This window comes from Globicephala melas, chromosome 17 (genome assembly GCF_963455315.2).
Source record: "Globicephala melas chromosome 17, mGloMel1.2, whole genome shotgun sequence".
In the NCBI taxonomy this organism is placed as follows: domain Eukaryota; kingdom Metazoa; phylum Chordata; class Mammalia; order Artiodactyla; family Delphinidae; genus Globicephala; species Globicephala melas.
This window is the reverse complement of record NC_083330.1, coordinates 22369919-22382771: the sequence shown is the minus strand read 5'-3', so window position 1 is coordinate 22382771 and position 12853 is coordinate 22369919.

Sequence of the window (12853 nt, the reverse complement as noted above, 5' to 3'; positions counted from 1 at the left end):
GTAGAGAGAGTGATAGAAATGCACAAATAGAATTTCCTCTCCTCCTCTTTTTAAAACATTTATGTCAACTCTGATTTAATTAGAGTACATTGCAATGTCTCCCTAGCAACAGTCTCTTATTGGTCCCCCAGACTGCATATGATTCCATGAAATCCAGGTCAACCTTATGCCTAAACACAGAGCTCCACCACCACCCTCATGATAAGATAAGCAGAAACAGCTTAAGGGGACAGCAATAAGACCTATTCCTTTTTCCAATTAGGGCCTAATGATCTTTCCTAAGGGGCTACCTTATCAAATACACCCAGACAGAACCAATCTCTTTTTGCCAATTAAGCTCTCCTTTTTAAAAGTAAGATCAGTAAAAACATTACTGAGTTATTGGTTGCCTCAAATATGAATCTAAGCCTGCATAAATGTAATCCTAAACTGCAGAGACACATCAGGAGAGAATATCTTGGGGCAAAATCTCCTGAGACCTCCTGAAGAGCCATATTCAAAGTTAGGCAAGACTTGAAACTGTCTCCATTAAGGCTTAGTTGAAAGGAAGTTTTTAATTTTAAATTACAAAATCAACCATAAGGAGATCCTATAGCATAAAATCAAGGATGGCACCATAGAAATTGTGAAGAGAACAATTTTAATGTCATAATAGGTTGTTAAATTTTACTGAAAAGAAAAGAAAAAGAAAATCAAAACTCTATCATTCAATAGCAAATTGAAAGACTGTTCAGGATTCAGCACACATTTTATCCACATATGGGGGGGGGGATGCCCAAGCTGCTTTAGCTTCTATAAAGAGCTAAAGTGTCTCTGATATTTTAAGTAAGGTTTTATTGCCTGGTATGTATCTATACTCTTATTTCTTTGTTCATTTACTCTCTCAAGACTGCAGGCTTCACAGAAGGAGTCTAGGCTAAAAATATATCTTAAGGCAAGTTGTCGATATTAAGTGAAATCTGACATTTCCTTTTATTGTGATGCATGATTTCTCCTAGTATAATGAGTGTCCTCAAATTTGTGCCAAGTGAAGCATTCCTTTTAGCATATCTATCTGGAGATGAGGATAAACTACACACTGCTATGGTATTTGCTGAATTTCCAAGGCAAAAAATGTCCACTGCTGGAAGACACCCTCACCACCCCCCTACTGGAACATCTGGAATGGGAATTTAGAAGCTGCCAAGATGTCATTAAAACTGTGGATTGCAGCACTTCCTGTGTTGCCAAATTCTCTTACAAATGCATCTTCCCACAAAAATCCTATGCCACCGCAGCCTTAGGGTCCAAAGTAAGGGAATTATTTATTTTATTGTTGTTGTACTATACAGATAGTGAAATGTGACACTGTTTCTTTTCCTGGGAACTGACAACAGGGATCAGACCTTAAGTAATTTCACTTCGCTTTGAATGTAACTTGACTTCCACTTCTCATGGGACACAGTGATAGGAGGCAGCTAGAGTGTGAAGGTTAAGCTGATTAAATGGACAACAGTGAAAGATGTTTGTGTCCTGGAGTCAAGGAGGTTGCAGCCATTCCAAAGATATTCATGTGGAAATGATTTTTGTCTTTACTTCTTTGGTCTGGGTCATAATTCTGTTGGTTTCTGTCAGTTCAATAAACATTGAACATTTATTATGCTCCAAACATGGCAACAGATACTGGGAGTATAAAGATGAATATTAACTCAGGGCCCTGCCCTTGCAGTGTTAACAAGGACCTCAGATTCATTCATTCATAAATTCACTACAACATGGTAAAAGGTAGGAAAAGCTTAGAAAAGGGGTGCTTAGGTTTAGATGGAGTTTTGAAGCAGGAGGTTGTCTGCTTATTTTTAAGAAGTACTGTAGGAAAGGCTGAAGCTGGGTGTTAAGATCTGTGATTTTTCTTCAGAGAATATATTCACTCGTACCCTTGATATTTACTGAATGACTAGTCTGTGTTCAAATTATCTTAAAGTCTAATTGTGAAGAAAGACAAGTAAACTACTATTACACAGTAAGAGAAGTACTGTGATAGAAATGTAAGTAGTTGTTATGGGTTGGACAGGCTCCTCAAAATTCATGTGTTAAAGTCCTAACCTAGTACATCAGAATGTGACCTTCTGTGGAGATAGAGTCTTTACAGAGATAATTAAATTAAAATTAGATTATTAGCGGTTGAGGAAGATGGCGGAAGAGTAAGACGCGGAGATCACCTTCCTCCCCACAGATACACCAGAAATACATCTACACGTGGAACAACTCCTACAGAACACCTACTGAACGCTGGCAGAAGACCTCAGACCTCCCAAAAGGCAAGAAAGTCCCCACGTACCTGGGTAGGGCAAAAGAAAAAAGAATAAACAGAGACAAAAGAATAGGGATGGGACCAGCACCAGTGGGAGGGAGCCATGAAGGAGGAAAGGTTTCCACACACTAGAAGCCCCTTCGTGGGCAGAGACTACAGATGGCGGAGGGGGAAGCTTTGGAGCCACGGAGGAGAGCACAGCAACAGGGATGCGGAGGGCAAAGTGGAGAGATTCCCGCACGGAGGATCGGTGCCGACTGGCACTCACCAGCCCGAGAGGCTTGTCTGCTCACCCACCAGGGTGGTCGGGGCTGGGAGCTGAGGCTCGGGCTTCGGTTGGAGCGCCGGAAGAGGACTGGGGTTGGTGGCGTGAACACAACCTGCAGGGGGTTAGTGCACCACGGCTAGCCGGGAGGGAGTCCGGGAAAAGGTCTGGACCTGCCGAAGAGGCAAGAGACTTTCTCTTGCCTCTTTGTTTCCTGGTGCGCGAGGAGAGGGGATTCAGAGAGCCACTTAAAGGAGCTCCAGAGACGGGCGCGAGCCACAGCTATCAGCACGGACCACAGAGACGGGCATGAGAGGTTAAGGCTGCTGCTGCCGCCACCAAGAAGCCTGTGTACGAGCACAGGTCATTATTCACACTCCCCTTCCAGGGTGCCTGTGCAGCCTGCCACTGCCAGGGTCCTGTGATCCATGGACAACTTCCCCGGGAGAATGTACGGCGCGCCTCAGGCTGGTGCAATGTCACAATGGCCTCTGCTGCCGCAGGCTCGCCCCGCACTCCGTGCCCCTCCCTCCCCCGGCCTGAGCGAGCCAGAGCCCCCGAGTCAGCTGCTCCTTTAACTCCGTCCTGTCTGAGCGAAGAACAGATGCCCTCTGGCGACCTACATGCAGAGGCGGGGCCAAATCCAAAGCTGAACCCCGGGAGCTGTGCGAAAAAAGAAGAGAAAGGGAAATCTCTCCTAGCAGCCTCAGGAGCAGTGGATTAAATCTCCACAAGCAACTTGATGTACCCTACATCTGTGGAATGCCTGAATAGACAACAAATCATCCCAAATTGAGGAGGTGGACTTTGAGAGCAAGATATATTATTTTTTTCCCTTTTCCTCATTTTGTGAGTGTGTATGTGTATGCTTCTGTGTGAGATTTTGTCCGTATAGCTTTGCTTTCACCATTTGTTCTAGGGTTCTGTCCTTTTGTTTTTCTTTACTTAAAAAAATTTTTTTTCTTAATAATTATTTTTTTATTTTAATAACTTTACTTTATTTTATCTTTATTTTATTTTATCCTCTTTCTTTCTTTCTTTCTTTCTTTCTTTCTTTCTTTCTTTCTTTCTTTCTTTCTTTCTTTCTTTCTTTCTTTCTTTCTCTCTACTTTTTCTCCCTTTTATTCTGAGCCGTGTGGATGAAAGGCTCTTGGTGCTCCAGCCAGGAGTCAGTGCTGTGCCTCTGAGGTGGGATAGCCAACTTCAGGACACTGGTCCACAAGAGACCTCCAAGCTCCATGTAATATCAAATGGTGAAAATCCCCCAGAGATCTCCATCTCAACACCAAGACCCAGCTTCACTTAACAACCACCAAGCTACAGTGCTGTACACCCTATGCCAAACAACTAGCAAAAGAGGAACACAACCCCACCCATTAGCAGAGAGGCTGCCTAAAATCATAATAAGCCCACAGACACCCCAAAACACACCACCAGACGTGGACCTGCCCACCAGAAAGACAAGATCTAGCCTCATCCACCATAACACAGGCACTAGTCCGTTCCACCAGGAAGCCTGCACAACCCACTGAACCAACTTTAGCCACTGGAGACAGACACCAAAAAACAATGGGAACTACGAACCTGCAGCCTGCAAAAAGGAGACCCCAAGCACAGTAAGATAAGCAAAGTGAGAAGGCACAAAAACACACAGCAGATGAAAGATCAAGGTAAACACCCACCAGACCTAACAAATGAAGAAGAAAGAGGCAGTCTACCTGAAAAAGAATTCAGAATAATGATAGTAAAGATGATCCAAAATCTTGGAAATAGAATAGAGAAAAGGCAAGAAACATTTAACAAGGACCTAGAAGAACTAAGGAGGAAACAAGCAACAATGAACAACACAATAAATGAAATTAAAAATACTCCAGAAGGGATCAATAGCAGAATAACTGAGGCAGAAGAATGGATAAGTGATCTGGAAGATAAAATCGTGGAAATAACTACTGCAGAGCAGAATAAAGAAAAAAGAGTGAAAAGAACTGAGGACAGTCTCAGAGACCTCTGGGACATTAAATGCACCAATATTCGAATTATAGGGGTCCCAGAAGAAGAAGAGAAAAAGAAAGGGACTGAGAAAATATTTGAAGAGATTATAGTTGAAAACTTCCCTAATATGGGAAAGGAAATAGTTAATCAAGTCCAGGAAGCACAGAGAGTCCCTTACCAGATAAATCTAAGGAGAAACACGCCAAGACACATATTAATCAAACTATCAAAAATTAAATACAAAGAAAACATATTAAAAGCAGCAAGGGAAAAAGAACAAATAACACACAAGGGAATCCCCATAAGGTTAACAGCTGATCTTTCAGCAGAAACTCTGCAAGCCAGAAGGGATTGGCAGGACATATTTAAAGTGATGAAGGAGAAAAACCTACAAACAAGATTACTCTACCCAGCAAGGATCTCATTCAGATTTGATGGAGAAATTAAAACCTTTACAGACAAGCAAAAGCTGAGAGAGTTCAACACCACCAAACCAGCTTTACAACAACTGCTAAAGGAACTCTCTAGGCAAGAAACACAAGAGAAAGAAAAGATCTACAATATCAAACCCAAAACAATTAAGAAAATGGGAATAGGAACATACATATCGATAATTACCTTAAATGTAAATGGATTAAATGCTCCCACCAAAAGACACAGACTGGCTGAATGGATACAAAAACAAGACCCATATATATGCTGTCTACAAGAGACCCACTTCAGACATAGGGATACATACAGACTGAAAGTGAGGGGATGGAAAAAGATATTCCATGCAAATTGAAATCAAAAGAAAGGTGGAGTAGCAATTCTCATATCAGATAAAATAGAGTTTAAAATAAAGACTAGTACAAGAGACAAAGAAGGACACTACATAATGTTCAAGGGATCGATCCAAGAAGAAGATATAACAATTGTAAATATTTACGCACCCAACATAGGAGCACCTCAATACATAAGGCAAATACTAACAGCCATAAAAGGGGAAATCGACAGTAACACATTCATAGTAGGGGATTTTAACACCCCACTTTCACCAATGGACAGGTAATCCAAAATGAAAATAAATAAGGAAACACAAGCTTTAAATGATACATTAAACAAGATGGACTTAATTGATATTTATAGGACATTCCATCCCAAAACAACAGAATACACATTTTTCTCAAGTGCTCATGGAACATTCTCCAGGATAGATCATATTTTGGGTCAAAAATCAGGCCTTGGTAAATTTAAGAAAATTGAAATTGTTTCAAGTATCTTTCCGAACACTATGCTATGAGACTAGATATCAATTGCAGGAAAAGATCTGTTAAAAAATACAAACACATGGAGGCTAAAGAATACACTACTTAATAATGAAGTGATCACTGAAGAAATGAAAGAGGAAATCAAAAAAATACATAGAAACAAATGACAATGGAGACACGATGACCCAAAACCTATGGGATGCAGCAAAAGCAGTCTAAGAGGGAAGTTTATAACAATACAATCCTACCTTAAGAAACAGGAAACATTTCAAATAAACAACCTAACCTTGCACCTAAAGCAATTAGAGAAAGAAGAACAAAAAACCCAAAAGTTAGCAGAAGGAAAGAAATAAAGATCAGATGAGAAATAAATGAAAGAGAAATGATGGAAAAGATAGTAAAGATCAATAAAACTAAAAGCTGGTTCTTTGAGAAGATAAACAAAATTGATAAACCATTAGCCAGACTCATCAAGAAAAAAAGGGAGAAGACTCAAATCAATAGAATTAGAAATGAAAAAGGAGAAGTAACAACTGACACTGCAGAAAGACAAAGGATCATGAGAGATTACTACAAGCAACTCTATGCCAATAAAATGGACAACCTGGAAGAAATGGACAAATTCTTAGAATTCCACAACCTGTTGAGACTGAACCAGGAAGAAATAGAAAATATGAACAGATCAATCACAAGCACTGAAATTGACACTGTGATTAGAAATCTTCCAACAAACAAAAGCCCAGTACCCGATGGCTTCACAGGCGAATTCTATCAAACATTTAGAGAAGAGCTAACACCTATCCTCAAACTCTTCCAAAATATAACACAGGGAGGATCACCCCCAAGCTCATTCTACGGGGCCACCATCACCCTGATACCAAAACCAGAGAAAGATGTCACAAAGAAAGAAAACTACAGGCAAATGTCACTGATGAACATAGATGCAAAAATCCTCAACAAAATACTAGCAAACAGAATCCAACAGCACATTAAAAGGATCATACACCATGATCAAGTGGGGTTTATTCCAGGAATGCAAGAATTCTTCAATATACACAAATCAATCAACGTGATACACCATATTAACAAATTGAAGGAGAAAAACCATATGATCACCTCAATAGATGCAGAGAAAGCTTTTGACAAAATTCATCACCCATTTATGACAAAAACCCTGCAGAAAGTAGTCATAGAGGGAACTTTCCTCAACATAATAAAGGCCATATATGACAAACCCACAGCCAACATTGTCCTCAATGGTGAAAAACTGAAACCATTTCCACTAAGATCAGGAAAAACACAAGGTTGCCCACTCTCACCACTATTATTCAACATAGTTTTGGAAGTTTTAGCCACAGCAATCAGAGAAGAAAAAGAAATAAAAGGAATCCAAATCAGAAAAGAAGAAGTAAAGCTGTCACTGTTTGCAGATGACATGATACTATACATAGAGAATCCTAAACATGCTACCAGAAAACTACTAGAGCTAATCATTGAATTTGGTAAAGTAGCAGGATACAAAATTAATGCATGGAAATCTCTGGCATTCCTATACACTAGTGATGAAAATTCTGAAAGTGAAATCAAGAAAACACTCCCATTTACCATTGCAACAAAAAGAATAAAATATCTAGGAATAAACCTACCTAAGGAGACAAAAGACCTGTATGCAGAAAACTATAAGACCCTGATGAAAGAAATGAAAGATGATACAAACAGATGGAGAGATATATGATGTTCTTGGATTGGAAGAATCAACATTATGAAAATGGCTGTACTACCCAAAGCAATCTACAGATTCAATGCAATCCTTATCAAACTACCACTGGCATTTTTCACAGAACCAGAACAAAAAATTTCACAATTTGTATGGAAACACAAAAGACCCCGAATAGCCAAAGCAATTTTGAGAACGAAAAATGGAGCTGGAGGAATCAGGCTCCCTGACTTCAAACTATACTACAAAGGTACAGTAATCAAGACAGTATGGTACTGGCACAAAAACAGAAATATAGATCAATGGAACAGGATAGAAAGCCCAGAGATAAACCCACACACATATGGCCACCTTACCTTTGATAAAGGAGGCAAGAATATACAGTGGAGAAAAAACAGCCTCTTTAATAAGTGGTGCTGGGAAAACTGGACAGGTACACATAAAACTTTGAAATTAGAACACTCCCTAACACCATACATAAAAATAAGCTCAAAATGGATTAAAGACCTAAATGTAAGGCCAGACACTATCAAACTCTTAGAGGAAAACATAGGAAGAACACTCTATGACATAAATCACAGCAAGATCCTTTTTGACCCACCTCCTAGAGAAATGGAAATAAAAACAAAAATAAATAAATGGGACCTAATGAAACTTAAAAGCTTTTGCACAGCAAAGGAAACCATAAGCAAGACCAAAAGACAATCCTCAGAATGGAAGAAAATATTTGCAAGTGAAGCAACTGACAAAGGATTAATCTCTAAAATTTACAAGCAGCTCAATATCAAAAAAACAAACAACCCAATCCAAAAACAAGCAGAAGATCCAAATAGACATTTGTCCAAAGAAGATATACAGATTTCCAACAAACCCATGAAAGAATGCTCAACATCATTAATCTTTAGAAAAATGCAAATCAAAACTACAATGAGATATCATCTCACACTGGTCAGAATGGCCATCATTAAAAAATCTAGAAACAATAAATCCTGAAGAGGATGTGGAGAAAAGGGAACACTCTTGCACTGCTGGTGGGAATGTAAATTGATACAGCCACTATGGAGATCAGTATGGATGTTCCTTAAAAAACTACAAATAGAACTACCATATGACCCAGAAATCCCACTACTGAGCATATACCCTGAGAAAACCATAATTCAAAAAGAGTCATGTACCAAAATGTTCATTGCAGCTCTATTTACAATAGCCAGGAGATGGAAGCCACCTAAGTGTCCATCATCGGATAAAGAAGATGTGGCACATATATACAATGGGATATTACTCAGCCATAAAAAGAAACAAAATTGAGCTATTTGTAATGAGGTGGATGGACCTAGAGACTGTCATACAGAGTGAAGTAAGTCAGAAAGAGAAAAACAAATACCGTATGCTAAAACATATATATGGAATTTAAGAAAAGAAAAAAAAAAGTCATGAAGAACCAAGTGGTAAGTCGGGAATAAAGACACAGACCTACTTGAGAATGGACTTGAGGATATGGGAAGGGGGAAGGGTAAGCTGTGACAAAGTTAGATAGTGACACGGACATATATACACTCCCAAACGTAAAATAGATAGCTAGTTGAAGCAGCCGTATAGCACAGGGAGATCAGCTCGGTGCTTTGTGACCACCTAGAGGGGTGGGATGGGGGGGTGGATGGGAGGGAGACACAAGAGGGAAGAGATATGGGAACATATGTATATGTATAACTGACTGACTTTGTTATAAAGCAGAAACTAACACACCATTGTAAAGCAATTATACTCCAATAAAAAAAATATAAAACTAAAAAAAAATAAATAAAGTAAAATAAAATTAGATTATTAGAGTGGACACTAATCCAATATGACTGGTTTATAAAAAGAAAAAAATTGGAAACAGAGACATGCATACAAGGAGAAATGTTATGTGAACATGAAGATGACCATCTTTGTAGCCAGAGAGAGGCCTAGGGTAGATTCTTTCTTCACAAATTGCCTTCACAAATTAACAACACTGTAAAGCAATTTTACTCCAATTAAAAAAAAAAAAAAAGAAAAAGAAAGAACCAATACTACCAACCCCTTCATTTTGGACATCTAGCCTCCAGAACAATTAGACAATAAATTTCTGTTGTTGAAGCCACTCAGTTTGTGGTGCTTTGTAACTACAGCTCCAACAAGGTAATACAGGGATTTATTGTGAACACCAAGAAAAGTCCAAGAAAGTTCCAACAGTGACCTTTTATATGTCTTGTGTGAAATTCAGTAACTCAATAAGATCATTTAATTCCCAAATAAGAGTTGTTCATCTATTTAACAAATATTCATTAAGTATCTACTATGTAAGATATATTTCCTAGGCATTGTGAGTAAAACACAGAGTGATAAGGACCCTCAGGGAGTTTACAACCTGATGGAGAGAGACAAGCAGTAAACAAAATTTAAAATTAGGATTATTTCTGATTGAGATAAAGCAATGACAGAATAAAAAGGATAATATTATAAAACATAGCCAAGGAAATATGCCTAGATAGGCTCGTCAGGAAAGGACCATACAAAGAGATAAAAAAAAAGAGTATTTGGTATTTACTTTTCAAATCAACAAAGTAAAGTTTAAAGGAGTTTCTTCCAGATGATTACTGGTTTTATTTCAAATTCATGTGCTGAACAATTAATTTGAATGCATCATTGGGAATTGCCCTTGTAATACCAGGGAATGATCTTCTTCATAATAATTCTAGGGATTGTAATGTTTATAAAAAATATTTGAGGCACATGATGGTGAACTACAAAGGATTCTGGTCCCTTTAGATTTTGGGACATGTCTCACAAGAAACAGAGGGGCAGGTAGACATTAGAATCAATTTTAGCAAGTAACATAAGAAAGTAAAAAACCTTTGGGAAAGCTAAAGATTTGGGGCCCCAGAGTGTATGTTGGGTGTTATGGAACCTATGGCGAGGCCACATAATTAGTTGGGTGAAAGCTTTCTCTTTATACCCATATCTGTTGTCCACATAAACTGGGTAGACCATCACTGCACCGGCACCATCACTCCCAAGGATCAGGAAAGCTATTGATCCAGACCAGGGTTAACAATTATATAAACGTATATCAGTGCAGCCCAAGAATTGGGTGAACCAATTATTACAGTGATCTCAGACAATTCAGCAGAACCTGGAGCTTCCTCTGCCTCCAAAGTCACCAAGCCAGATAATAATGTAAAAAAAGCATTATGGCTTCTCAGAAAAAAGCAGTGCCTAATGTACAGTATGTCACGGTTTTTTGGTGGGTTAGGGGATGGCAGAGGTGGAAAAATACACAGTAGTAACTTGGAATACAGCACTAGAATGCAACATTTTGCCTTGAGACCACTTCCTCCCAAAACTCACCTAGAGGAGGACAAGCTAAAATCTAGACTTTTTTTCTACTTCAGAAGCATTAAGAGTTATGACATTTGATAATTACATGGCCCTCAAAGAGATGAGTTAGTATGAATAAGAACTAATTGGAAATATTGAGTATGAAGATATAATTTTAATATAAAATAAACTCAAAAGATCTCCTTTGCCTCTGTTCATTTTGTAGTTTAGGCTGAGGGGCAGCAGTAATCAGGGGAGGCTCTTTTTATGATAATGGCCTGGTTGCAAAAGGGAAAGTAGAAACCCAGGAGGTCTCTTAAATCTTATGTTCAGAACTGGCACTCTATCATTTCAATTACATTATATTGACTAGAGTCAGTCATGTGGCCAAATCCAAATTTAAGGAGATGGAGAGTACTCTAAGCCTGTTTATGAGGAACTGTGATATTACATGCAAAGGACATGGATAGAGAGATAAATAAAAAATTGGAGCCAGTATTTCAATATACCTGAGATTGTCACTAAATTTCTCAGTGGAGTCACTAGATTTGAGAAGACAGTGGAAAATTATGTGAGAACATGCTAAGTTACTTGTCTTAATCCAGGAAGTGATATAGGTATTGATAGGTTTAATATATTGAGACATGAATAGAAATATATGCATAGGATTTAATAAGTAACCAAAAAATGGAAGAGAATGTGTTAAATATAAATCCATAGAGAAAAAAGAAGAAAAGTAGAAGCCAAATAATTTTGACAAATCGAAAACAATAACAAAGATGCAGAAATAAGTATAATTATAATAGTTAATACAATAGTTCTAAGAGGTCAAATGAACTAAAACACTCAGATTGGAAATTAATCCAGCATATGCTGTCCTCAAAATAAAGGAAACATAAATAATGACAAAAAGAGAGTAGAAAAAAAATTAACAGTACCGTAGTCCTTTCATTCAAATAAATATTTTTATCATCAAAAAAAGATTTAAGGAACAATTTTAACTTCAGCCCTAATAAAGAAATACTCCTGATATTCTGGAATTTCAATGAATATTTGTCATCCTTCTGGATTCCCAGCCTCTGGATTCTCTCCCTATGTTTGACTAATCACCTACTGTATGGCACAGAGCCACCCTAATATAAAAGCATAAAATGCCAGACACACATTCTTCAATCTTCCTTGGAGTTCTGCTTAGTCATGCACTTGCATTAGCCTTTGACAGAGAAGGTAATGATAACAAAGAAGCAGGCCTGGGGGGTGCATTCTGGAGATGGGTAGCAGAGGTCCTATCAGGTCATAAGAGGCAATCCTGGCAGCAGTCCCTGTGGCAGATTCTACTCTGTCCAGCATTGTCTGCATGGTCAAGATCTGTTTCAAGATGCAATGGTGTTTTGGGGAATTTTTCTTAATTCTGTATCCCCAAATCTGGTTCTCTGCCTTCCCTTTTCCCTTTCCTTTCATCCACTCCCCTCACTCCCACATTAAGATTCTGTGAACTATTTAATATTCTCTAAATAAAATATTTTTATGCTTAAATTAGTCATGGTTGGCTTCTGTTTCTTGCAACCAAGAACTCCATCTTATATAACAATGATTAACAGTAACCGGATCAAACAATTCACTTCTTTTGCTATTTCAAGTGGCAGACATGGACTCAGTGAGAGAAGTATCTATGTTTTATGTCTTGCGTCTGGGTGAGAGGTAATGGAAGATTTCATAACCATCACATCTATTGTTCTAAAATGGGCCTCTTCTCCAGCTGCTAAATGCTCATTTCTTTCAGAGAAGTGGATATTCATGTAAGCCCCATTATTGCAGATAGCAAAGAAAGTTCAGTTTGAGAGGAAACCTCTTTACAACTTAGAAAAGTCTGCTTAGTCAACAAGGATATTTTGATGAGCATTTTGTAACCCCTTCAAAATCAATGGAAAATTGTTACATTTATACCACATTCTTTGATTACATAATAAAGCTCAGTGATGGTAACTGTCCTCAGT